The 24,807-nt window shown below is 40.4% G+C and overlaps 1 protein-coding gene across 2 annotated transcripts in view; it reads right to left on the bottom strand.

Moving 5' to 3' along the window:
* LOC126094702 (rhodanese domain-containing protein CG4456-like) overlaps window positions 1-24,807 on the bottom strand; it is a 227,051-nt gene that overhangs the window by 110,150 nt on the left and 92,094 nt on the right. Inside the window, exon 2 of one of the 2 annotated variants that reach the window (XR_007521861.1) lies at window positions 20,960-21,042. The exons of the other annotated variant lie outside the window; for it this stretch is intronic. The gene's annotated coding sequence lies outside the window, so the exon portion shown is untranslated. Of the gene's footprint in view, window positions 1-20,959; window positions 21,043-24,807 lie in introns of those variants that run through there. 2 annotated transcript variants of the gene reach the window in all.

Below are 24,807 nucleotides of genomic sequence, written 5' to 3'. Positions count from 1 at the left end.
TGTAGACAGTATCTACATATATCACTGAATGTACCTGCACTATTGTATTGTGGTAACACCAGTAGATATTGTGTTATCAACAGTGTGAGTGTGAACATCATCACAGATTCAAGTGCTCTCTCTGTCTTTTTAGTTGTCTATGGTATATTTGACACATGAGGTTATTGTTCTAGTGAGCATATACATTTGAACGCTATAAATTTGTACCTTCTATTACTCAGAGTGTGTTACATTAGGGGGAAATAATAATGAACCCCAACTGAATAGTAATGAACCTGGAGTCAAACAATGTTCATGACACTACGTTCTTTTTTCAAGTGCATTGTGCTACAAACACTTGAAGAATCGAGGGACAAGCCCGGTAAAAACACACTGATGTAACAAGAGATGCTTTCACCTGCACATCTGGCTTTGCCTTCACCAACAGTGTTCCTCAGACTTTTCCTGTAATGAACAATAATCAGCACTTTGTGAGCTGGTCTTGCAGGATCAACAATGTAAAACATCCTGCATGTGACTGAGCAAATCGACCATGCACTGCAAGAACAATGCTACACAGTACTGAAAGAGGCCTCATTGTAGTGCTATGTTTTGCCACTGGTATTATGCTTCAACAAAATTATAGCAGGCAAAGTGTGTGCAGATAACTCCCCAACACAAATCTTCCAGTCGTTCCATGCTTTGCCAGCTCAGAACTGTCAAGAAATTGAGGGAGATGTTTGGGTTGGTTACACCAAACAACACCCATTTCGCAGTAGTTCATTTATTCACCTAAACACAGTCCAGAGTCTAAAGACGATGCTCAGAGTCCAAAGACGAACGCATAGAGATGCTGGTGTCGATCTCGCTGTGTAGGTAGATGTCATGAAGAAAGGTTCAGCTACTGAACCTGGAAATTGTTGAAGCGAGCTGGGCATCATACTGGGTGTGCTGGTTGTGTGGCAACAGGTAGGCTGGCAGTTTGCGGGTGGAACAGAGCGACGATGACGATGTCTCTGGAGGGCATGGTGAACACACAAAGCATGTCCAGGTCGACGTCGGGTGGGAGGGGAACACATTTCACCAGGTGGCAGGGAATGGCGGAGGTTGTGTCATGAGCACTGGATGAAGGAAAACACATGACAAACAGTGTATCATCGCACAGTATTATTGAGATGTCGCAGATTATGTCCGGGGGGACAGGCACAAACACCTCGAGTGGGGGCACGTTCAAGATGGGGGGGCGTGAGAAACCTCGACAGGCAACAGTGGAGAGATCGAAGGGACCGGCGGCGGTGTGATTGTAGGTAAGCTCAACGTGGGGAGCATGTGGTCACTCTACGGAGTGCGTGAAACCAGAGAAGAGGGCGAGGTCGGTGGAGAGCTCAACGATTGGAACTGGAAGTCACTTGACGGAGTGTGTAAGTCCGAGGTGGAGGGAGTGGTCGGAGCGTCGTGAGCCATGACAGTGAGTGTCGTGATCTTGGCCTGAAGGGGGGGTAGAAGAAGGCTCGACATGAGCAGGCTTAAGTCTGTTGAGAGAAACTGTAAAAGCTGAATTTTTCATCTGAATGTCATAGGTGTTGGCTGAGTGCCGGAGAACTTAGTACGGGCCGGACATGCGCCAGGACCCGCCTTTCTTGGGTGTCATATGTATGGGCATAGACCAGCTGCTGGCAGAGGGTTCAATGATGCCGGAGCTTAGTAGTTCAGAAGCCTGATTTTTTTAAGGTCGGAGAGACGCTCGGGACAAAGTCGACATGGTTTACTGGAGATTGGAGGACCTGGCATGAGGCGAAGCTTGTGAACCGTGTCATTAGTGATGACGGAAATGTCGCCGGCGGCACGGGAGGCGGTTTGTTTACAATGTGTGGCGGGTGGGGCAGGCGAGGCATGGTCCTGGTGATCGGAGCCACTTGGTTTATCCGATGGGAGCTGAGGCGGCGAAGTGTCCCAGGAGTCAACGTGACAAGATGGCCGCCGGCCCAAAGCAGTGGCACCGTCGTCAGGTGAGCTCGGTAGAGCTTGTGAGCCGTTAGTGAGTCCATTGTCTGAGGGCGCGGCCTGTGGCAGCACGAACGCGGGCGAAAGGCTTGGCACGAGTGTACTGTTTGGTTGTCAGTGGCGATTGCACAGTGGCGCACAGGAGCCGAAGTTGCATAGTTTGAGGTGCTGTCCACGAGGGGTGGGGTAGGAGCCGTCAGTTCGGGAACACATGACACTCGTCGCACATGCTCACTTGTGTCCGGCCAAGGGTCAAACGCTGACGTTTTAGGAGGGTGTGACCCTGCGGAACTTTCAGTACACGTTATGGCAGTCTTGATAGCACAGTTATGAGGGGTAGCGGGTGGCACACACGGGGCTCGATTGCTGGGATTGCAAGCAGATTTGGCACACTTACTGACCTTTGTACTTGCTGTAGTATCTATAATTCCTTTGCTGCATTGGAGAGCTGTGTTTCGTGGAGCCAGAGGGAGAGCTAGAAGTTTTCCTTACGTAGGCGAGTGACGTGGCACAGGGGAATTGAGTCTTGGACGGATGATGAAACACGGTGTTTCACACTAGGTCCGGTGAAAGTTTGTGATGTCACAAGAAGTTAATGCCTAATGTAGGTTTGTCAATTTCACACACCACAAAAGTCCACTCGAGTTTGCAGTTTGCAGAGAGTGAGACGAAGTGGGAAGTTGATCCCGAGCATTGTAGTTTAGTTGAATTCACGGCTTGAAGTGAAGTATGATGAGGGCGGATGTTTGATGACGCTAAGGACGTAGGCAACAGCAAAAGATCGGTGCCTGTGTCCACTAGGAAAAGGTGTCCCAACGAAATGTCTTTAATGTAAAGTTGTCCGCAATTATCCGGTTGTTCCCGGACAGAATGGAGCACTGGGGGGTGCCTGTCATGTTGTGCGCAGGAGGTGGCACCTGGACCTACCTGGGACTGGCGTTTGGGAAGTAGCAGGGTAGTCTGCAGTTCCGTGCCGCCTCACCAAACCGTGTGTGGAAGTAACAGATGGGTAGTGCGGTTGCATTTTCTGTGGGTAGTTCATAGCCAGTAGTGGTGTCCGAGGTTTGGTGGCCGCAGCAGGTTCGGTTGCAGGAGGGGGCGTGACCATGTGCAGAGCTGGTGACGTCCCAGTTGCTTGTTTACTGCTTTCCGGAGCGAGCGGAACAGTCGGCACAGTACGGCCCCGGCCGCAGGGTGATGAGCCTGAACCTGAGACTTGTCAGGTAGGCAGTGGCTGGCGAAACAGAGCAGTGATGCATCGTGTAGCTTGTCAGCAATTGTCATTCTTTGCTCGACAGGTTCAGGAGACCTTTGAGCCAGAGCAAAGCGGATGTGAGGAGATAGTTTATCTGACCAGATGGCGAGGAGAGCTGTGTCAGAGAACAGATTGGCGCTGACCGGGGCATGTAGTCATCTCCAGAGCTGGGAAGGTTTGTCATTGCCTAGTTGCTCGACGTGGAGCACTTGCCATATTGCTGCCTCAGTTGAGCGTGCAAGCCGACGCAGAACTGTCTTTTTGGCTAGAGTGTACTGGGTAGATGAGGCAAGGCGTCGACCAGGTCAGCAATCAAGTCCTCCTGGTCGTGCAAGTGGGTGATGAGGCACAGAAACCTGGCTGACTCGTCGAATTTGTAATGGTCGAACACTTCGTCCATAATTTTGAACCAGGTTGCTGCTCTGTAGGGATTAAACAGCGGCAGTGTCGGTAAGCATTGTAGAATGTTCGGAAGAACAGGTTGAGTTAAGTTGAGTTCGTTGGGGCACTGCCTGCATTGAGCTGTTGTTGGTGTAGTATTCCAGGAGAGTGTGCCTCCAGGGGATGTGGCAACGATGGCTGTTTGGGTGGCAGCATGAAGGTGACACGTTGTGGTTGAGCGTGATCCGTCGCGACGCAGAAGGCCGACGCGGGTGAGAGAGCGTAATGTGTCAATTGCGGTTGCGGAAGCTCAAGATGTTGTGAGTGTGTTCGGATTGATGCGTCGCGAAAGGCACCGAGATGTGCTGAGAATGGTAGCGGAAGCTCAACTGGAGCTGGCACGGGGGCAACAGGTGAGAAAAAGTTCAAAGTTTGAGAACGTGTGTTAGTCCACGGAAAGCTCAATGTATGATCAGAGCCAGGGCCACCTGTGTTGCAGGGAGGCTGTGGAGGTGCGGGCTGTCCAGAAGCACAGTGTGGGAAATGATGTCGAATGTGGGACGGAATGTGTGAATGTTCACTGTTCATAGTCACTCCACTCAAAATGGTGTGCGGATAAGGCGAATGTCGTGGCACAAAACACTGAGACGTGGCAGTGGGATGGAGGTGGAGGTCAGGCACAGATAACAAGTTATTGTTCCTGTTGCAGGCCGAGGTATCGAAGTAGGAAGGCATGTGCTGATGCTGGACTGAGGCAGGCGAGGGCTGGTTGGATGCTGAGGAGGTAGACCTGTGAACAAAGCAGTTCCAGCCATGTGGCAGGTATCCGCGTGGTACTGCACGGATGGTGGCATGGCAAATCATTGTCCTGTTGGTAGTAGGTTGTCCGACGAAGGATTTGCAGAAATCAGCATTGGTCCCGCACTGCACGGAGATCCGTAGGAGGTAACTGCATAGTCGATGAGGGAGGGCACATATGGTGGGAACAAAGGCATTTGATAGCCGGAGTCATGCGCAGTCCTAATCTCACTTATTGCTGCATGCTCGAAAACGTCCAGCGAAATCAGCATAATCGTCGAGTGAGAGGCATCGTGTTGTAGTCCTGGCAGGTGTACATCGCCCGCAACATGTGCTAGATCTGTCATCCCAGCAGTCTTACATATCTGCTGGCTATGCAGGTCCTCGCCAGTGTTGCAGGAATTATATCTGGTTTATTTTTTTTATTTTTTTATTTTATTTATTTTTTTCTGAACTTCCACTGACTGATTTATCATGTAAAGCAGATGGTACATTAACTGATTAATGTACATGTATGTCAGTTAATGAGGTACTGCTCAGTGGACCAGGCACCTGCCTGCCCACACATGCTGAACTTGTCAGCCCTAGAATGCATATAGCGACTCCACAATAGTACCTGGTGAACACAGAGCTCTCTGTCAGCCAACTTGCTGTAGATTTAGTGAGGTTCAGTGGCAAAATGGAGACACAAGAAGGGCAGCATATTTCAGAAATATGTGCAGTTTCAGAACCAGCCCTAATAAAGAGTGAAGAATTAAGCTGGTGTTGGTACCATATGCAGTTAGGAAACACAGCTAGATAATGTACTAGGCTATGCAAGTATCCAAACTCCAACAATGAGTGCTAGTGGGTGTGCATTCTCATTGAGAAAATCACAAGCACCGCACAAACAGCACAAAAGCTACATTCCCATCTTTCAACCATTCATTTTGTCTTTTTGTACAAGATCTATGATCTGATGAATAATTCCTCAGTGACACCAAGTCTGAAATTAGAAAGTGTGGTACGAGCATGAATAGGCACACAGCAGAAACTTTACAGCCGCTGCTGACAGTGGCCAACAATACAAAAATTTCCATATGTGGCGTGAAGAAGCTGACCTTGCATTTCAACAATGGAATCTGCCCTATACTGACTTTTGTGGCAGCCATAGGTGGTCCTATAATTGGCACGTATCTCTTTAGACATTTCTAGTTAATGCCAGATCTCATAAATAGCCATTTAGTGCAAGTGACACCTACAGCATCCTCTCCTTCTTTACCTTCTGCATCAGGTTGCACAATGTTCAGTGGGACCATACTGCACTGCACAAAGATGGCCAGGCATTTCGTGGCATTTGCACTGGTTCAACACGCCTTGCTGCTGCGTCTCACTCAATGCAGAATGCACACACATGTGTTACACGAGAATAACTCCTTGTTCTATATGTTCGAACATACTGTACATGAATCTTATCCAGAGGAGCTCTCAAATTGTGGCAGGTATGAGGTGTCATCATGCTGTACAGCATCACATTTGTACTATGCCAGGACAGCCTGTCACTGCATGACCTCACTGGCTGCCAGCAGAAATACTTCTTGCTGAGCAAGCAGACTTCACCAAAATGCTGACATAAGGTACTGTAAATAGATCCAGCAGCTCCTGGCTGTTAGTGTTACATGTGACACATAAAAAAGATTGATCTTGGAGGTTATTTAGGGCTTATAGGGGTTTAGATGGCCACACCATTCCTGGTAGATATCCTGCACCTAGTGTAGTGGATTTTAACATATTACTGTGCACATTTTTTTTCAGTGTAATTGATTGCAGAAATGTGTTTTCACAAATTTAGGAGACAACAGCAGACAGACAAAAGACAGCTGTCAAGATGTCCTTTGGTTTGTTCGAGGTTACACCTATGCCCTTTGATCTAAGAAAAGTAGCTCATCAGAGGGTTATCACTTCTTTTTTTATTACATGGGTGCCATTTTAGTGTTCTCCAAGACAAGGCAGCAACAAAAAGAGCACTTTTAAATGCTATTCAATGTTTGGAGGAGTTCAGCACTCCAGTTAACAGAGAAAAATGTGTTATTGCAGAAAAAGTGCACTTTTTAGGGTATTCAGTCTCAAATGCAGGCATTTACCCACTCCTAGAGCAGATGGAGACTGCTCAGCAGATGTTGTTGCCTCCTACATTCAATGGACTACACAGGTTCATAGAAATGCTAAACAACTATTGGGGGTATTTGTCTCACTCAGCTCAGGTACAAGGGCTACTCATGAAATTGCCAAACTGCAAAACACATGTGGCAGTAAGAAAGTACCATGAAGCCCACAAGCTGAGGCAACCTTTCATGATTTTGTGATGAAGCAAGCTGGGATATTTTTACTTCCTCTCTTGTTTAGCTATCTGCCTCCTTATATTAATTTTTTCATTTTTGACTAATTAACATCCATGAGTATAATCGGCATTAAGGTTGGCATCAAGTCTTAAGGAATATAGCATCAGATCTAATTTTGTGCTTAGTTCTGTGTATGTAATCAATTTTCTAATTTATTTTGACTATTCCTAGTAAATACTTTTGTTATAGAGTGAAATCAGTAATTGTTTTGTGACTTAAATTTTACTGTTGACTTATAAATATATATAAATTCTGTACTAATTATAAACATTTGGAAGAAGAACTACTAGCATTCATAAAGTATTTATTGGGCTCTATTAGAAAACATGTTAGCAAAGCCAGCCCTTATTTAATTCCAAAATAATTGCCAGGTTTGTCAAAAGCATTGTTTGGGTAACTATACCTGTTAATTTTATTATTTAAATAAATAATTCAGCCTACCCTTTGTGATAGAAGGAACTGTTAGAAAGGAGGAATTTCTCAATGTATTCAGTTAACTGAATGAGTTATGTTTCATTTGTAATTTCTATAACTTAAACATCGAACAATGTCTAGTTTCAGTACCTATTATTGTGGGGATATATAAAGGCCTGATTTTTGGTTCTGAGACAGTCAGTCCATGACCAATTTTCAGACGGGGAACCTGTATTGGTTAGGTCAACAACAATGCATCAACTTAACCGTGAAATAAGTGTAACATAAATAGGTCATGTGTTAAAATAATGACAGTGTCCGTTCAACAGTGCCACATGAACCATATTATTCTGCACAAACTGTATGGTTAGGTTTTTACTGCTCACAGATATTCAACAGTAAACTACTGTAGCAGTATGCTGATGTTTGCCTGCAAACTATTAATGAGGCTTATTAAAAGTTAATCAATAGTGAACTGGTTGTATTAACTGTGTAATATTGGGGGGGGGGGGGGGGGGGTTGTGAACAGTGAAATGCAACTGTGCAACTGTTGGCTACATCATTTGCAGTAGTCAGTGTTGAACTTCCACCCTCATTTTTCAGCCAGTATAACAATGCAGTACGTTGACGCTGAGGAAAGCAGGTGAATGTCACAACTGGAAAATGGCAATACCTAAAGCTACCTCATTGGTTCACCCTACTGTAGGTACTCCACTAGCACTGATGGTAGACACTAGCCAGATGGCAGTCAGTACTGCTTTGCAGCAACATGTGAGCAGCAGATGGTGACCACTTGTGCTCTTCATGAAAATTTATCCAAGCAACAGAGGTGGAGCAAAACTGACAGAGAACCACTCATCAACTACCTGGCTGCCAAACAGATTTCCCATTGAAGGGCTGCACTTCATGATATTCGTGCACCGCTAACTACTAATGATGTTTCTTTTTTTTCTCTCTTTTTTTTTTTTTTTTTTTTGCAGGTGACAGACCTTAGTTAACCATGGCAATGCAGACACACTGAGGTTATAGTGCTCTTTGTAACTGACGTACAACATATATCACCAAAGAAAAGGCTGTGGTGGACTGCCTTTTCTGCAGTTGTGCTCTTTTGAGTTCTATACATGGGGGCTGCAAAACAGAAAGATGATGTTTTGCTTCACTGTAGCCTTGAAATCTTTGCGTCTACAAATTTACTAGTGCCACTGCAAGGCATACAACAGGAAATTTGGTGCAACATGACTGGAGGAAGACACTGGCAATTCATCCCTGAAATTTGATGGCATAAAATTTTTTATGTGTATCAGTACTTTGCTCAACCAGCTATTAGAGCCTCTGCCAAACTGGTAGCTATGAAAGCAGTTTGGCCAGGCATACAGAGAGATTTTCATGCCTCGGTGCATGCAGGCAAGAGTTCCAACACAGCAAAGTAGTCTGGCACATGTTTATGCCAGTTGAGTGCTTTCCCATGTTGAAGCAAGAGTCACCCACACTCACATAGATACAGTTGGTGGATAGTGATACCTTCTAACAATTGTTGGCCATTTTATGGGGTGGCCAGAAGTGGTACCTATTCTCAATATTTCTGCTGAATTAGTGGCCAGGGCATTGATACAGTCAGGCTTTGTTCAGTTTGACATTCCACACAGTGCTACGACCGACTAGAGATGGGGGATCCACCCTTGAACTAATTCATAGAGTTGAATCTATCAAAGGAGTGAACAATCAGTGATTCAGAAAAAAAGAACGGTAGCTCCAAACGTTTCCCATGGCAGATAGAGAGAGAGAGAGAGAGAGAGAGAGAGAGAGAGAGAGAGAGAGAGACGGAGCATATCAGCAGCGCCTCTGCTGGTCAGAGCACAGTGCACGCCACACAACACAGCCAGCGCCGGCCTCTGCCCTGCTTCTACCTTGGCTGCCTGCATTGTGCAGTGCCCCATTGGATTTTGTGTTTCACATATGCCGTGCCGTCTCTGTGCGTCGTCTGCCGTGTGCAGTGTCTGGCGCAGCTTAACTTCGCATCGCACTCTGTCGGCGATCGTTTCAGTCGCACGTCCTGCCCTCTGGGCAGTTGATGCGAGCAACAGGACAGAGAGCCACCTAGCGGATAACATAGGAACTACTTGCAAAAACCTGCTCGCAAGGGAACGGACGATTTGTCTCGGAGCGGGTGAGTTCACCGCTCCCCCCACCCTCGGAACTCGCCCGCTCAACGCTCACCCCACCGTCTCGACTCTAGCCAGAGCGTTGAGCAAAGCGACTCAGGTGTCACTCTGGTCTCTGCGGTCTCAGCTCACGCAGTAATACAGCTCGCGGCTCGACCTGCTCGACTCAGCGCCTCTGCATCGGAGTTTGTCCCCACTGGATATTGTTCTTCGTAGTAATACCGCTATGTATATTACATTATTATGTTATGTATACATCAATTGTTTTTATTTTATTTTTATTTGTTTAAACTGATTAAATTAGGTTCCTGATGACTCCTCTTACTATAGGATTTTTATTATGGACACTCGAATTTACGCTTTAATTACGAGCGAACCGATAAACGTATCGCAAAATGTGATACACCAATATTTTCCTTGTTTTATTCTGCGTAAGGCTATATGCAGCACTTTCGTTTTACAGTCAAATTTATATTTTTTTTTCTTATTCTGGTACGGATTTTGCGATTTTGGGCGTCTTCGGAAGGAAACGTTCACTTTAAAAATATATGGCTTGCGATGTATTTGTATGAGGTTAATGAAATTTTAATACATTATAGCCAAATATATTGTTAATGTAAATCTCAAGTTACAACATTTTCCGATCACCCAAAAAACCACGATAGTGCAAAATAAATCAATAATCAAAAACTTTGTCATATCGTGGAAATTTCAATAAACAATACAAAATTCTTACTCATTATCTGTGTTACTTCAAAATAGGATCAAATAAGATCAAAATACAGGTATAGTACTGGAATAAACCAAGTTTAAAGGGCAATGTGCCTTCCATTTATTTTCTATTGTAAATGAGTGGTGAGTCATGAAAAAGAGGTAATTCATTTCAGGGAGTGAACAGTTCTGATCCAATATCTGAAAAGAACAGTTTTGCCCATCTCTACGACCGACACAGTGTGACAGTTCCAAAGACAGTTGTCTGAAGAATCGCTCCAGCTCAGTGGCAGCAACCACATTCGCACAACTCACCACCATCCTGCTAGCAAGCAATGTGATGGTAAAATGAATGCAATGCACTTTTAAAGTGGCTTCAAGATGTTAGTCACTGTGTGATGCCTTGCTGCTAATGCTGCTGGGATCACGCATGGCAATTAAAGAAGATATATACTGTCCACCCAACAGTTCTGGTGGCTGGTGACCACATCACTACTGTCACTGTCATCAGAACTTTCTACAAATTTTGTACAATAATTGAGATCACACATATGACACTGCAGGCCACTCAGTCTTGTTAATCGTGGTGAATGGAAAGTGTTCAGTTGTAAGAACCTGCAAAGCTTTTAGTTCATTGGATCTGCTGAAACGGTTAGGTTCAGCTACTTACTAGTATGGTTATTGCAAATTTTGGTGATAAATATGTCAGTAAATTAGCCTTACTATGCCTATTTTCATTCACTGCTTTCATATGGCATCATATTTTGGGGCAATTCATCATTAAGAGAGAAAGTATTCATTGCACAAAAATGTGTAATCAGAATAATAGCTGGAACCCAACCAAGATCACACTGCAGACACTTATTTAAGGAACCTGATATATTACAAAATTTGTCATTAATAACCCATCCCATGTCGTATTCATGATCTATGGAACAAGGATTACTGTATGTATGCAAACATGATTTCATCTGGCCATCACTTGCATACTCCAAGCCTTTTAGGGTCATTTCTAGGAGAGGAAACACATTTGTCATTGACAAGACTGACAAATGGGGTACCATATCGATTCAAAGACTGAAATTTGCATATATATGGACACATGAAGAGCTCCTCCCTTTCAGCGCTACACGACAACTGGATTCAAAGGCAATGGGACTGAGAGAGAACATCTCCAAGCTTCTGCAGAGGTAACCCCCTCCCAACACTGCACCAGTTTTTACATAGCCTGACACACTAGTGAGGGGCATGTCCATGCAGGTGGAAAGGCTTCCTGGTTTTGCAAAGGGCAGACTTTGTCAAGATGCTAACCCAATTCAGCAGATCGAGCATCCTTTCCCAGTGGGCAGCTGCTTGCTCAGTCCATGTAAGAACATATGCAGTGGTGAAGGCGGGCGATGGCAAACTGGCTTCGTCACTACACTCCCCCAAGTTGCCAAGGAAGGGCCCAGCTGTGTTCAGTATATATGACCACACCAGCCACAACACAGCTGGTTACTTCCCTCAGAAAAGTTCCTTATGGAGGAAAGAAGAAAGCCAATGCTTGAGCATGACACAGCCCTCAGCCTTCAGAAAAAGGAGGGTGCTGATGCAGCACCATCAACAGATATCATGTCATCACCATTGCAAGTGTGAATGTTATTGAAGACTCTAATGCTTTTTTACTTTTGAGTTATCAGTCTCCTGACTGGTTCGATGTGGCCCACCACGACTTCTTCTCCAGTGCCAACCTCTTCATCTCAGAGTAGGACTTGCAACCTACATTCTCAATTATTTGTTGGATGTATTCCAATCTCTGCCTACTGTTTTTGCCCTCTACAGTTCCATCAAGTACCATGTCCTATCATTCTGTCCCTTCTTCTTGACAGCGTTTTCCACATATCCCTTCCCTCTCCGATCCTGCATGGAACCATCTCATTCTTTACCTTATCAGTCCACCTACTTTCAACATTCACCTGTAGCACGTAGCACCACATCTCAAATGCTTTGATTCTCTTCTGTTGCAGTTTTCCCACAGTCCATGTTTCACTACTATACAATTCTGTGCTCCAGACGTACATTCTCAGAAATTTCTTGCTCAAGTTAACACCTATTTTTGATACTAGTAGCCTTTTCTTGACCAGGAATGCCATTTTTGCCAGTGCTAGTCTGATTTTAAAGTACTCTTTGCTCCAACCATCACTTGTTATTTTGCTGTATAGACAGCAGAATTCCTTAACTTCATCTACTTTGTTACCATTAATCCTGATATTAAGTTTCTTGTTCTTCTCATTTCTGCTACTTCTCATTACTTTTGTCTTTCTTTGATTTACTCTCAATCTGTATTTTATACTCATTAGACTGTTCATTCCATTCAGCAGATCATGCAATTCCTCGTCACTTTCATTCATGATAGCAATGTCATCAGCAAATCACATCACTGCTATCCTTTCACCTTGAATTTTAATTCCACTTTCTTTTATTTCCATCATTGCTTCTTCGATGTACAGATTGAACAGTAGAGGTGAAAGGCTACATCCCTGTCTTACACCCTTTTTAATCTGAGCAGTCTGTTCTTGGTCATCCACTCTTATTATTCCCACTTGTCTCTTGTTCATATTGTATATTACCCATCTCTCCCTATAGCTTACTTCTATTTTTCTCAGAATTTTGAACATTTTTCTCCATTTTACATTGTCAAATGCTTTTTCCAGGTTAACAAATCCTATGAACATGTCTTGATTTTTCTTTAGTTTTGCTTCCATTATCAGCCACAATATCAGAATTGTTTCTCTGGTGCCTTTACCTTTCCTAATGCCCAACAGATGGTCATCTAACAAATCCTCATTTTTTTTCCATTCTTCTGTGTATAATTCTTGTCAGTAACTTGGCTACATGAACTATTAAGCTGATTGTGTGATAATTCTTGCAATTTTAAGCTCTTGCAGTCTTCAGAATTGTGTGGATGATATTTTTCTGGAAGTCAGATAGCAGGTCACCAGACTCATACATTCTACATGCCAACATGAATAGCCTTTTTGTTGCCACTTCCTCCAATGATTTTGGAAATTCTGATGTCTCATTTGATCTAAGTCCTCCAAAGATCTCTTAAATTCTAATTCTAATAATGGATTCCCTGTCTTTTCTAAATCAACTCCTATTTCTTTTTCTATCATATCAGACAAATCTTCCCCCTTATCAGACAAATCTTCACCCTTCAATGTACTCTTTCCACCTATCCATTCTCTCCTCTGCATTTAACAGTGGAATCCCTGTTGCAGGCTTAATGTTACCACCCTTGCTTTTTAATTTCACTGAAGGTTGTTTTGACTTTCCTATATATGAGTCAATGCTTCATTCAATCATTTGTTTTTGATTTCTTCGCATGTTTCATGCAGCCATTTCATCTTAGTTTCACTGCACTTCCTATTTATTTCATTCCTCAGTGACTTATATTTCTGTGTGTTTGAATGTTCCTGAACATTTTAGTACTTTCTTCTTTCATCGACCAACTGAAGTATACCCTCTGTTACCCATGGTTACACTGACAAGGAAAAGGGACAGGATGATAGGACATCTATTAAGACATCAGGGAATGACTTCCATGGTACTAGAGAGAGCTGTAAAGGGCAAAAACTCTAGCGGAAGACAGAGAATGGAACAAATCCAGTAAATAATTGAGGATGTAGGTTGCAGTTGTTATTACTCTGAGATTAAGAGCTTGGCACAGGAGTGGAATTCATGGGGGGGGGGGGGGGGGGGGGAGGAGGGGGGGGGCTGCATCAAACCATTCAGAAGACTGAGCAGTCAAAAAAAATTAATAATAATAATAATAATAATAATAATAATAATAATAACATAAACTAATAAAACAACACGTTCCCACATACAAGTACACACCACAAAATGTACTGGAGACTGATGAATACAAATTATACTGGAACAGAACCATTATAACAGATAAAACAACACCACATAACAAACCTGACATCATACTCACCAATAAAAAGAAGAAATTAACACAACTAATTGAAATATCCATACCCAACACAACAAATATACAGAAGAAAACAGGAGAAAAAATTGAAAAATACATCCAACTGGCTGAGGAAGTCAAGAACATGTGGCATCAGGATAAAGTCGACATTATCCCAATTATATTATCAACTACAGGAGTCATACCTCACAATATTCACCAGTACATCAATGCAATACAGCTACATCCAAACATATATATACAACTACAAAAATCTGTAATTATTGATACATGTTCAATTACCCGAAAGTTCCTAAATGCAATATAACATATACCATACAGTTACAAGGAAGTCACGCTTGACCGAGGTCCGCGTCACGTTCCATTTTTAACCAGACTTAAGTCTGAGAAAAAAAGTCAATAATAATAATAATTTATAGAATGAGCAGAAACTAGCAAAATACACAAAGCGATCACTCATATAAATACATCGGCTACACCATTGCAATTTCATAACCACTTCTGCAACCCTTTAGATCACGTAACATCAACAGATACAAAGAAAGTAAATTGGAAAAAGAAAACACTACATGGCAAGCACCCGTATCATCTAACACAGCCACACATCGATCAAGACGCATCTAACAAATGGCTAAGAAAAGGCAATATACACAGTGAGACGGAAGGATTCATGATTGCAATACAGGATCAAACAATAAACACCAGATATTACAGCAAGCATATTATTAAAGATCCCAATACCACAACAGATAAATGCAGACTTTGCAAACAACAAATAGAAACAGTACATCACATCACAAGCGGATGTACAATACTAGCAAATACAGAATACACCAGAAGACATGACAATGTAGCAAAAATAATACATCAACAACTTGCCATACAACATAAACTAATAAAACAACACGTTCCCACATACAAGTATGCACCACAACATGTACTGGAGAATGATGAATACAAATTATACTGGAACAGAACAATTATAACAGATAAAACAATACCACATAACAAACCTGACATCATACTCACCAATAAAAAGAAGAAATTAACACAACTAATCGAAATATCCATACCCAATACAACAAACACACAGAAGAAAACGGGAGAAAAAATTGAAAAACACATCCAGCTGCCTGATGAAGTCAAGGGCATGTGGCATCAGGATAAAGTTGACATTATACCAATTATACTATCAACTACATGAGTCATACCACACAATATCCACCAGTACATCAACGCAATACAGCTACATCCAAACGTATATATACAACTACAGAAATCTGTAATTATTGATACATGTTCAATTACCCGAAAGTTCCTAAATGCAATGTAACATATACCGTACAGTTAAAAGGAAGTCACGCTTGATCAAGGTCCGCGTCACTTTCCATTTTTAACCAGACATAACGTCTGAGAAAGGAAATTAATAATAATAATAATATTGCCTTATCTCTTGAGTGGGATTTCTTACAAAAGCTGCAGCAGCATATCCTTCAGGAACTGCAGATACTTGTGGGTAGTTAGAGTCCAATCAATAAAACAGAAGCCAATAGTGCAATTCTTGAGAACACTGACAGCCACTTCTCTCAACTAGGGCTTGATGGTGTTTTCTTCCCCAGTATATTGATATGTTGATATCAAAATGGAGGTGGCACAAAAGAAGAAGTCTGATTGCACTGGTGGGGAGGGCAGGGGGAGGGGAGGGGGAGGTGGAGGCAAGGGTTGGCTGTGTGAATGGAATAACATTTTCGATGTGAGGAAATAGTGCATCAGTTGCATTAAAAAACAATTTTTAACACAATTAGTGTGCTGTTTCTTTGCCATTCTTCAAAAACAGTTGCTGAAAATGATGAACAAAATTCTACATGATAAGACTAGTCTTTGCAGCAGGTGGAGACATGCGGCAGGAAATGCTGACATAATCAGCGCTACCAACAGAAACTGCAATACTTAGCTCCACCGTGGAATTTTCCTACATCAGTGTGAAAAAATATTTATTTTGACACGTAGAGAATGTAAAATTAAGAAAATACGTTATGTGAGCCTAACTGGAATGAAATATTGCAGGACAAAGCACTGTGTACACAGTTCTTATTTAAGAACACAACAGTCGACCCAAAAAGTATTGCAATATGAGCTTTTCATCTGCACAAAGTCCCATTATTAACTTACATATTTGCAAATTTCTTTTATTTTTTTATTTTTTTAGTTCTTGCTCTAAGGGGGATAGGCAGGCTGCTAGCTTGTTGATGTATAGAATATTTAATAATAAATCAATACCTGAATGTATAACTCTAAAATTGGCAGTATATTTATATGTCAATATTTTTTCCTTCAATGTCTCAAGCCTTTTTGTTGATATATTGAGAATCGATAATGATATTTTTTTTAAATACTGATATATGAGATTCCTGAGTCCAGGAAACTAGATGCATCCAAACGTTGTCAAAATGGGGCCTGGCCACCAGCAGTAGACTTACAAACAACTCAAGATATCAGCTGTATAGAAGTGCCCTTAAGAAGACAATCTGAACCCTCATCTTTACTGCCCAGGGTTAGCAAAAATAGTCTTCTGTTCTTACATATTAATATACAGTCTTTAAGAAAGAAGTTGGAAGAATTGCAGTACTGGTTAGAAACTTCCAACTGTGGTATACTTAGTGTAAATGAGCACTGGCTATATTCATCAGAAATTGATCTCAATATTCCATTTGGTTACTCCTTAGCTAGTAGTTACTGCAGATCAACAATTGGACATGGGGGTGTTGCAATATATATTAAGTATGGACTAAATCTACAGCACTTTACTATTGATATCACAGACCTGTGTATAGACACCATCTTTGAGGCTGCAGTTGTATATATACCTAAACATAATATTATTGTTGCATCTGTATATCGCACACCATCTTCTAGTGAATATGAATTTATGGTAAATTTAAAAAAACTGTTAGTCTTACTAACTAAGCCTAAATATAAATACCAAAGAATCTTAATTTTTGGTGATATTAATATGGATATCAGGGTACAGAGTCATATCATTTTGGAATTCTTGGATAGCCTAAGAGCTTTTGATTGCTATTGTCTAAATGATAAGCCTACAAGATATAATGCATGCTTAGACAATATAATAAGTAATATCCATGAAAATAATGTTGAAATTGGAGTAGTGAAGTTAGGCCTAGCTGACCATGATGGCCTATGGATTACAGTTCCAGTCAGCATTCCAGATGAACAACACAAAACTGTTAGACCTATGAATGAATGCAACATAAGAGAGTTTAGAATCAGATTAAGGTCAGTTAACTGGAATGACATCTTATACAAAGATATGTGTGTGAATAACACAAGCAAATTATTTATAGAGGAAATTGCAAGAATATTTGATGAGTGTTGTCCCAGATTAGTAAAAAGACAGAATAATAACCGAGCTCATAAACCACAGAGACTAAATAATTGGTTTACGCCATATCTCAACAGCATCAGGATTATGCTTCTTATGGTTAAGGACAGATCTCATAACAGCAACGAGTACAAAGATATGTACATTAGAATAAGAAAAATTTATAGATCTGAAATAAGTTTGGCAAAACGTAGGGCGAATGATAACTATATTCTTAAATCCAGAAACAGCTGTAAAGCTGCCTGGGAAGTAATTAAAAGTGAAATAAATGGACCAACAACTCAACTAGCTATACCCATAGCCCCAGATATCTTAAACTCACACTTTGTTAACTTCAGTTTACAACAAGATTTGTCTCCCCTCAACGCCATGCTTGATGCTAAAACTCTTTTAGGTTCAAATAAGTATGTAGTCCATAAATTCTGCTGGGCAACAGTAACTGAAAATGATATTAGCAAAGCAATAGGTAAACTAAGTAGTTCCAGAGCAGAGGACTTCTATGGTCTGTCAAACTTTGTCATAAAGAAGATATCAAGTGATCTTCTGCCCCCTCTAACCACTCTCATTAACCATATATTACAGCAAGGGATTTTCCCCGACTGTTTGAAAATAGCAGTAACTATTCCCATATTTAAGAAAGGAGATAAATCAAATCCAAGTAACTATCACCCTAGCTCATTAATCCCAATAATATCTAAAATAATCGAAGACTGTGTTCACCAACAAATGAATTACTATTTTGAGAGGAATGATTTGTTAAGTAACTCACAGTATGGATTCAGGTCTAAACTATCCACAGTTAAAGCAGTTGAAAATATTGTTAGTGATATATATGATGGCTTTGAAAATAAATTAATCTCATGTGCTACTCTCCTAGACCTGAGTAAAGCATTTGACACTGTATCTCATAGTACTTTGATCATGAAATTAAGACACTACGGCTTGGAAGAGGACACCCTGAAATTATTAGAATCCTACTTAAGCAACAGAGTACAATTTGTTAGTGTAAATGGGCAGCTGTCAAACCCACAAACAATAAAAAGAGGTGTGCCACAGGGTTCCATACTTGGGCCCTTCCTGTTTGTAGTGTATGTTAATGATATGCCACAGTATTTACCCTGTAAAACAGTCCTCTATGCAGACGATACAACTTTTATCAATTCAGGACAGACTCTTGAATCTGTACGAGAAAAAAATAATATAATATTTGAAAAATCAGTTCATTGATTTAGTGCAAACTCCCTATTCATAAATGAAACAAAAACTGAGGAAATATTCTTTAATTTGAAGGTATCAAACAAAGAAAATAAGTCCGTTAAACTGCTAGGAATGATGACTGACCAGAAACTTAGCTGGGATAAACATATCACATACGTCTGTTCTAAACTTGCACGTGCTATGTTCCTACTTTATAAGCTTAGGAGTAATGTCAGCCAAAACTTACTGCTGCATTCATATTTTGCTTATATCCACCCCCATCTTTCTTATGGTATTCTGCTCTGGGGAAATTCTCCCAGTTCAATATCAATTTTCAGATGGCAAAAAAAAGCTCTTCGATGTGTAGTGGGTTTATCTCCCAGGGATACATGCAGGAAACATTTCAAAAAACTTAACATCATGACAGTTCCTTGTTTGTACATCTATTATTGCTTACTACACGTAAAAGAAAACATAGCTCAATATCCCCTTAGGTCATCTGTCCACACCCACAATACAAGACGAAACCACACAATTGATCTGCCATACTGTAGACTGTCTAAGATACATAATAGTTATAAATATTTAGGCCTCGAACTGTTTAATATGCTCCCTAAAATTGTACAAACAGTATCTAAAAGTAAATTTAAGACAACATTGGGTCAATGGCTCAAAGGTAAAGCATTTTACTCAGTTGATGAATTTAAAGATTGTAATATGGCAGATTTGCTGTTTTAACATAGAGAAAGGTACCTCTGCCTGTAGTAGGACCTAAATTTGTATCAACAGCTTAGGATAATGACATAGTGTTATCAACATGTATTTGATAATGACATAGTGTCATCAACATGAACATCTGCTTAATATAAATCTGTATAATGTTTTCCTTTTTATTGTAAAATTAATAATATATAAAATTCCAAATGTGTGCTATTGTACTACACTAAATTTCGCATGATTTATATATACATTGTTATGAGAATATAACCATCTTTATACTGTAATTGAACTTATTGACGAAGCCCATTGTATAAGAAAATACTGAACGGCTAATAAAGATTCTTATTCTTATTCTTATTCTTTAAAAATATCAATAGTCCCTCTCACACAACCAAAATGGATTTTTAACAGATCAGTAGTGCACATTGAAAATACTGATTTTTGCACGGTTTGTAAACACTGTTTCATCCAAAACAAAAACTTTCTTAGAAATGCTGTATATTCTGAAGCTGTTGATGGAGCAAAATATTGAAAGGAAGCAATGCACTGGAATGTAGTATTCAGAGAACAGTGGTTTGGCTGATCCCAAAAGCATACTCAAGTGCCTCAAAGCAACAAGTGGATTATGTGTTACTACTATGAAGATGTTAGTTACCTTTCTTGAATATCACTAGTTGTTCTTTTTCAGTGTTGTGTTTATGTTTCACACTTTCAATTTCTCAAATTTTTTAAAAATAAAGTTTGCAAAGACTTATGAGCATGTGGCAAGATCAGGATATCTTTCTGCATATGACCATCCCGCTGCTCTAACAATTTGACCCTGTTTGCCACAACCAAAGGCTATATTCACTTTTCTGATTGGCGCATACATTGTGAAGGGCTTAATAGCTTCATGAGCAAGGTGTCTGATTGTTACAATAGCAGAGCACAGGGCAATTTCCACACATTATTTCATCAAAGTCCTATCTAAAGGTTCTTTCTAATGCTATATAAAAAAATATATTTCTATTAAAAAAAGTTACTGACTTAAATTAGCTAGGTACATATAGATCTCAAGTGCACAGTTAAACACACAACCATGACTAAGTTGTGTGTTCACTTACAATTGGTACAGTTGGGGAAATGTTTGCAGGACCTCTTATTCTGATGGCAGAACAGTGGGCTGTGGTGCTATTACCTTGTTCCATACTTGTTACGTAACTGAAGTCCTCTTCAGAGGCTCTTTCCAAGGCCAAAGAAAAAAATACACAGTTACAACAACAGACTGGTATCATAATACGGCAACTATTAAAAATTACTTGCTCACCTCAGAAAATTTGCCACACTGTCTGCTGCAGCTTAAGGAAAACTGCATTGCAATATATTTACTCCTTCTAGATATATTTTTGGTGGCCTGTCTTAGCTGCCCCATCTTGAATATTACTTCAAGTGCACAGCTGCTCATGCTGTTCAACAAACTAATTACTTACCTGGGATATGAAAACTCTTTGGTAACAATCCAGTTGACTTCACTTCAACTCGACTTCTCACATCTATTAATGTAACTTCCTTTTTTTTTATAAGGTCAAGTAACTCCTCATAGCTTAACTTCTTATCATCGGGTACATCAGTAGACATATTACAAATTAAAACACTGGGAACATTTTTCTTCAGTATCTGATCTGGAAAAACAGTGTTGTGTTAACACAAATTTTATAGTTGCTGTAACTACAAATCATTCCACATACAAGGACTATGAGAAGGAAAACTTCAGTTTTTTACAGGATTGGAAGTAGTTTGAGAATGTATCAGTCAGTACACTAACTCATGCGGTAGGTTAGCATACCTACAGCTGTGATAATGAGAAAGCCACTTTGGTTCTTGCATACTTAAAGCTGTAATAGCAAGAAGGCCACTTTGGTTCTTGTTTGCATACAGTAACAATTCAAAACAAATACTGCAACTGAAAACCCTGTGAAATGAGTGATCTATTCTGTAAAATGGTTTTTGATGGCAAAAAACTTCAATGCTGTCGATGTTCATCGTGGAATTTCTGGCGCATATCTACTAAACACCATGAATGAAGGTGTGCATCAATGGTGTTGTTTGTTTAAGTGTAGAATCAAGAATGTTTATGTTGATGAAAAAAGTGTGTATAGGAAACCCACAAAAAAAAAAAAAATAAAATAAAAAATAATAATAATTCATATCTCAATTGACAGACACATTTCTGCAGATTTATTGAGTGTTTTGCAAGAGATCATAACTAAACAGTAAGGTTACCACAAGTTCTGTGCTTGTTAGGTTTCAAAATTAGTTTCTGAGAGGCACAAAACTCAATGGATAACAGCTCCTGTGCATCTCCTTTTGCTTTATAATGCCAAAGAAGTAGGTCCATTGAACAGAATCACAACCAGTGATGAGATTTGTTTCCATCACTAAAGCACAGTGGGACAGAGGGAGAGGAGGGAGGGGGTTGGGGGGGGGGGGCAGAGGATACCAAAGCATGCTAACTGTCAGCCAGAAATATTATGGTAAGCTAAATGAATCTGGATATGAATTACAGTGAAACCTCTATATAACTTTTTCAAGGGACCACAAATTCTGAACACTGTATAGAGGAAAACACTATAAAGAGGAAGGCTTCCAAATAATAATTATAGGGCATTACTGAAGATAGGGATACCACTAATCAGCTTTGAAAAATGGTGCCGTAGATGACATTTTAAATTTTCACAACACCGTAATATGATATTCATTGCAAATGATCAATGTATCAAATAACAAGTTTTTTGTAATTAAAACATGGGGCCCGGAAGGTGTATGGGTGAAAGTAAATGGATCAGTTTGTACTATAAAAAGTTATAACAGATTCTTAAGATATGACATCATTGTCCAAAGCTGACAGGTGGTATCCCATTCTCCAGTTGACCCAATTATAGAATATGAGCCAAATTTTGTTTATGATATACTGCACATATTACATAAAAACACAGTAAGTAGTACAGATTAAAAATGAATTAGTTACAAAAAAAGAATACTTTAATAATTAAATTATGAAATGGAACTTAAATTTGAGCAAAACTCTAGGAACCTATGCAATCTGAAAATCTCATAACTATGATTTTTTAAAATATTCAAGCAAGCATGTTTGTTTTCTATGTCTTCTTGATTGTATGGCAATCATTTATTGCCTTTTCTGTCCTCAAGTCTATGGGCCATCATATATCTCCTGAATGCTTCAAAGGCTTCAGCTGCCTTAGTATATGAGGGCACAGGGTCATCTTCCTTGTCACTTTCACTACCACTATTATTCTCCAAGCTTCTCTCTGCAGTCAGCTCCTCAATACTTTGTACTCCTGTGGTTGCCACGGTGTCATCGACAGTCACGAAGTCCTCAAATGTGACAGAATAACTGCCTATTAATTCCTGAAACTCTTGCAAATCACTTGCAACATCTTCCACAGGAGCTGCCATCTCATTCTCACAGAATCCACTTTTGTGAAACAGTTTTTAAAAGTTTCAGCACTGACTTCCCTCCACGAGTACATAATTAAATTCATTGCCTGTAAAATATTCAGCTTCAGTTGTGAGCTCTGCTGGCTTCCCGTTTTTTTTTTTTTTTTTTTAAGGGCTGTCCTGTATTTAACCTTAAGGGTGTGTATTATTCCCAAGTCCAAAGGTTGCAGTTGGCTGGTGCAGTTGGGTGGCAGAAAAATTACTTTCACATTTCTCAGAAAGGATAAATCTGGTGGATGTGCTGCACATCTATCCACAAACAGCAGCACTTTTCTTGCACCACTCCCCATTTTGGCGTCAAATTCTCTGAGAAAAAGTAAAAATATATCACTCGTCATCCATGCCTTGGCATTGCATGGAAACATGGAAATGTTTTTGAAGCACCTCGGATTTTTTGACTTCCCGATAACCAAAGGTTTCAGTTTTTCACTGCCATCGGCGTTTGTACACAACAAAACGGTAAGACGTTTCTTGCTCTTCTCACCGCCATGGCATTTTCCCTTTGAAAAGTAAATGTCTCATCCAGCATTAAATTGAAAAACATGCCGGTTTCATCAGTGTTATAAATGTCATGCAGTTTGTAGCCATGTATCAGATTAAGGAGAGTCTGCATCCACTGAGTTACAGTTGGTTCGTCCACACTTTTACTTTCTCCACATTCCGCTCTGTATACAACACCCTGATGCTGTCAAAATTTATCAATCCTTCCATTAGATGTCTTAAAATTTTCCATTCCTAACTGCAGTGATATTTGAAGCACCTTCTCCTTCAGAATAGTTCAGTTTGTAGGAATGTTTGCAGTGTGTGCTTGCTGAAACCAAGTTGATAAAACTTCCTCCATTTCATCGTAAGTCAATGGTTTCACATGCATATGTTTCGAATTTCCACAGTTCTCAAACCCTTCCATTATCGACAATCTGTTTTTCATAGTAGTGTTGAGTGTTGAGGGGGCCAGTTCAAATTGCTTCGCTAGCTCCACGTGACTCACACCAAGAGATGCCTCCACTTTTTTAATAACAGAAAACCTCACTTCCTGAGAAATGTTCTTCCACTTTTCACTCATGTCCACTGATGAAAGTTATATCGAAGACACACTCTCACTAGACACATGAACTGTTTGCTGCTCAGCTCACACAACATGCTATGAATACAAAGCATTGACTGAAATGGCACCAAAAAGATCACAAGCAGAACGTGCGTCACATCTTGTGACCGGGTTCTGCCAATGATAAATGAAACACACTGAGCGCGGGCTTTCTGAGCCGGTGCAAATTGTGAATCTACAGAATGGAAAACTATGTGTCTACATCCAGTCACTTAAACGTTATAAAGAGGTAAATAATTGACCAGGGTTCCAAAAATATGAGCGTTAAATGGAGGAAATTGTAATATAGAGGAAACTCAGTAAAGTGGAAAATTTAACATTGTTTATATGGGCCTTTAGTCAGGACTGAAAAAAACGGATGTAATATAGAGGAAAACATTATATGGAGGAACATTATAAAGAGGTTTCACTGTATATGGAACATGAAAGAACAATCAAGTTTGAGGCCTAGTGTGAAATATTAAGAGAACTGAGAAGATATTCAAAGTGATGCGGTCTCTTGACTAACAGTGTTTTTTTTAGAATTGTTGAGTCATTTCAAATGGGATATTTTTGTACACACATCCTTCAGCTCAGACTTGGCTCCTAGTGATTACCATCTCACCATTGCACATGAAAGAATGGCTCGGCTCTCTATTCTGTGACTCTGTTGAACAATTTGCAGATGCTGGCTGAAATCTTTGGCAAATAATATTTTATGGACATGGTATAAGTCAGCTTGTCAGGATATATGATAAGGTTTAAATCAGAATGATGATCATGAAGAAAAGTCAAATAGAGGTGTAGTTTTACGGTTTTCCTGACAAATTTGCTTCAATTATTC

This window comes from Schistocerca cancellata, chromosome 1 (assembly GCF_023864275.1).
Source record: "Schistocerca cancellata isolate TAMUIC-IGC-003103 chromosome 1, iqSchCanc2.1, whole genome shotgun sequence".
In the NCBI taxonomy this organism is placed as follows: domain Eukaryota; kingdom Metazoa; phylum Arthropoda; class Insecta; order Orthoptera; family Acrididae; genus Schistocerca; species Schistocerca cancellata.
The sequence above is the reverse complement of the archived record's forward strand: the minus strand, read 5'-3'. Positions and strand labels throughout refer to the sequence as shown.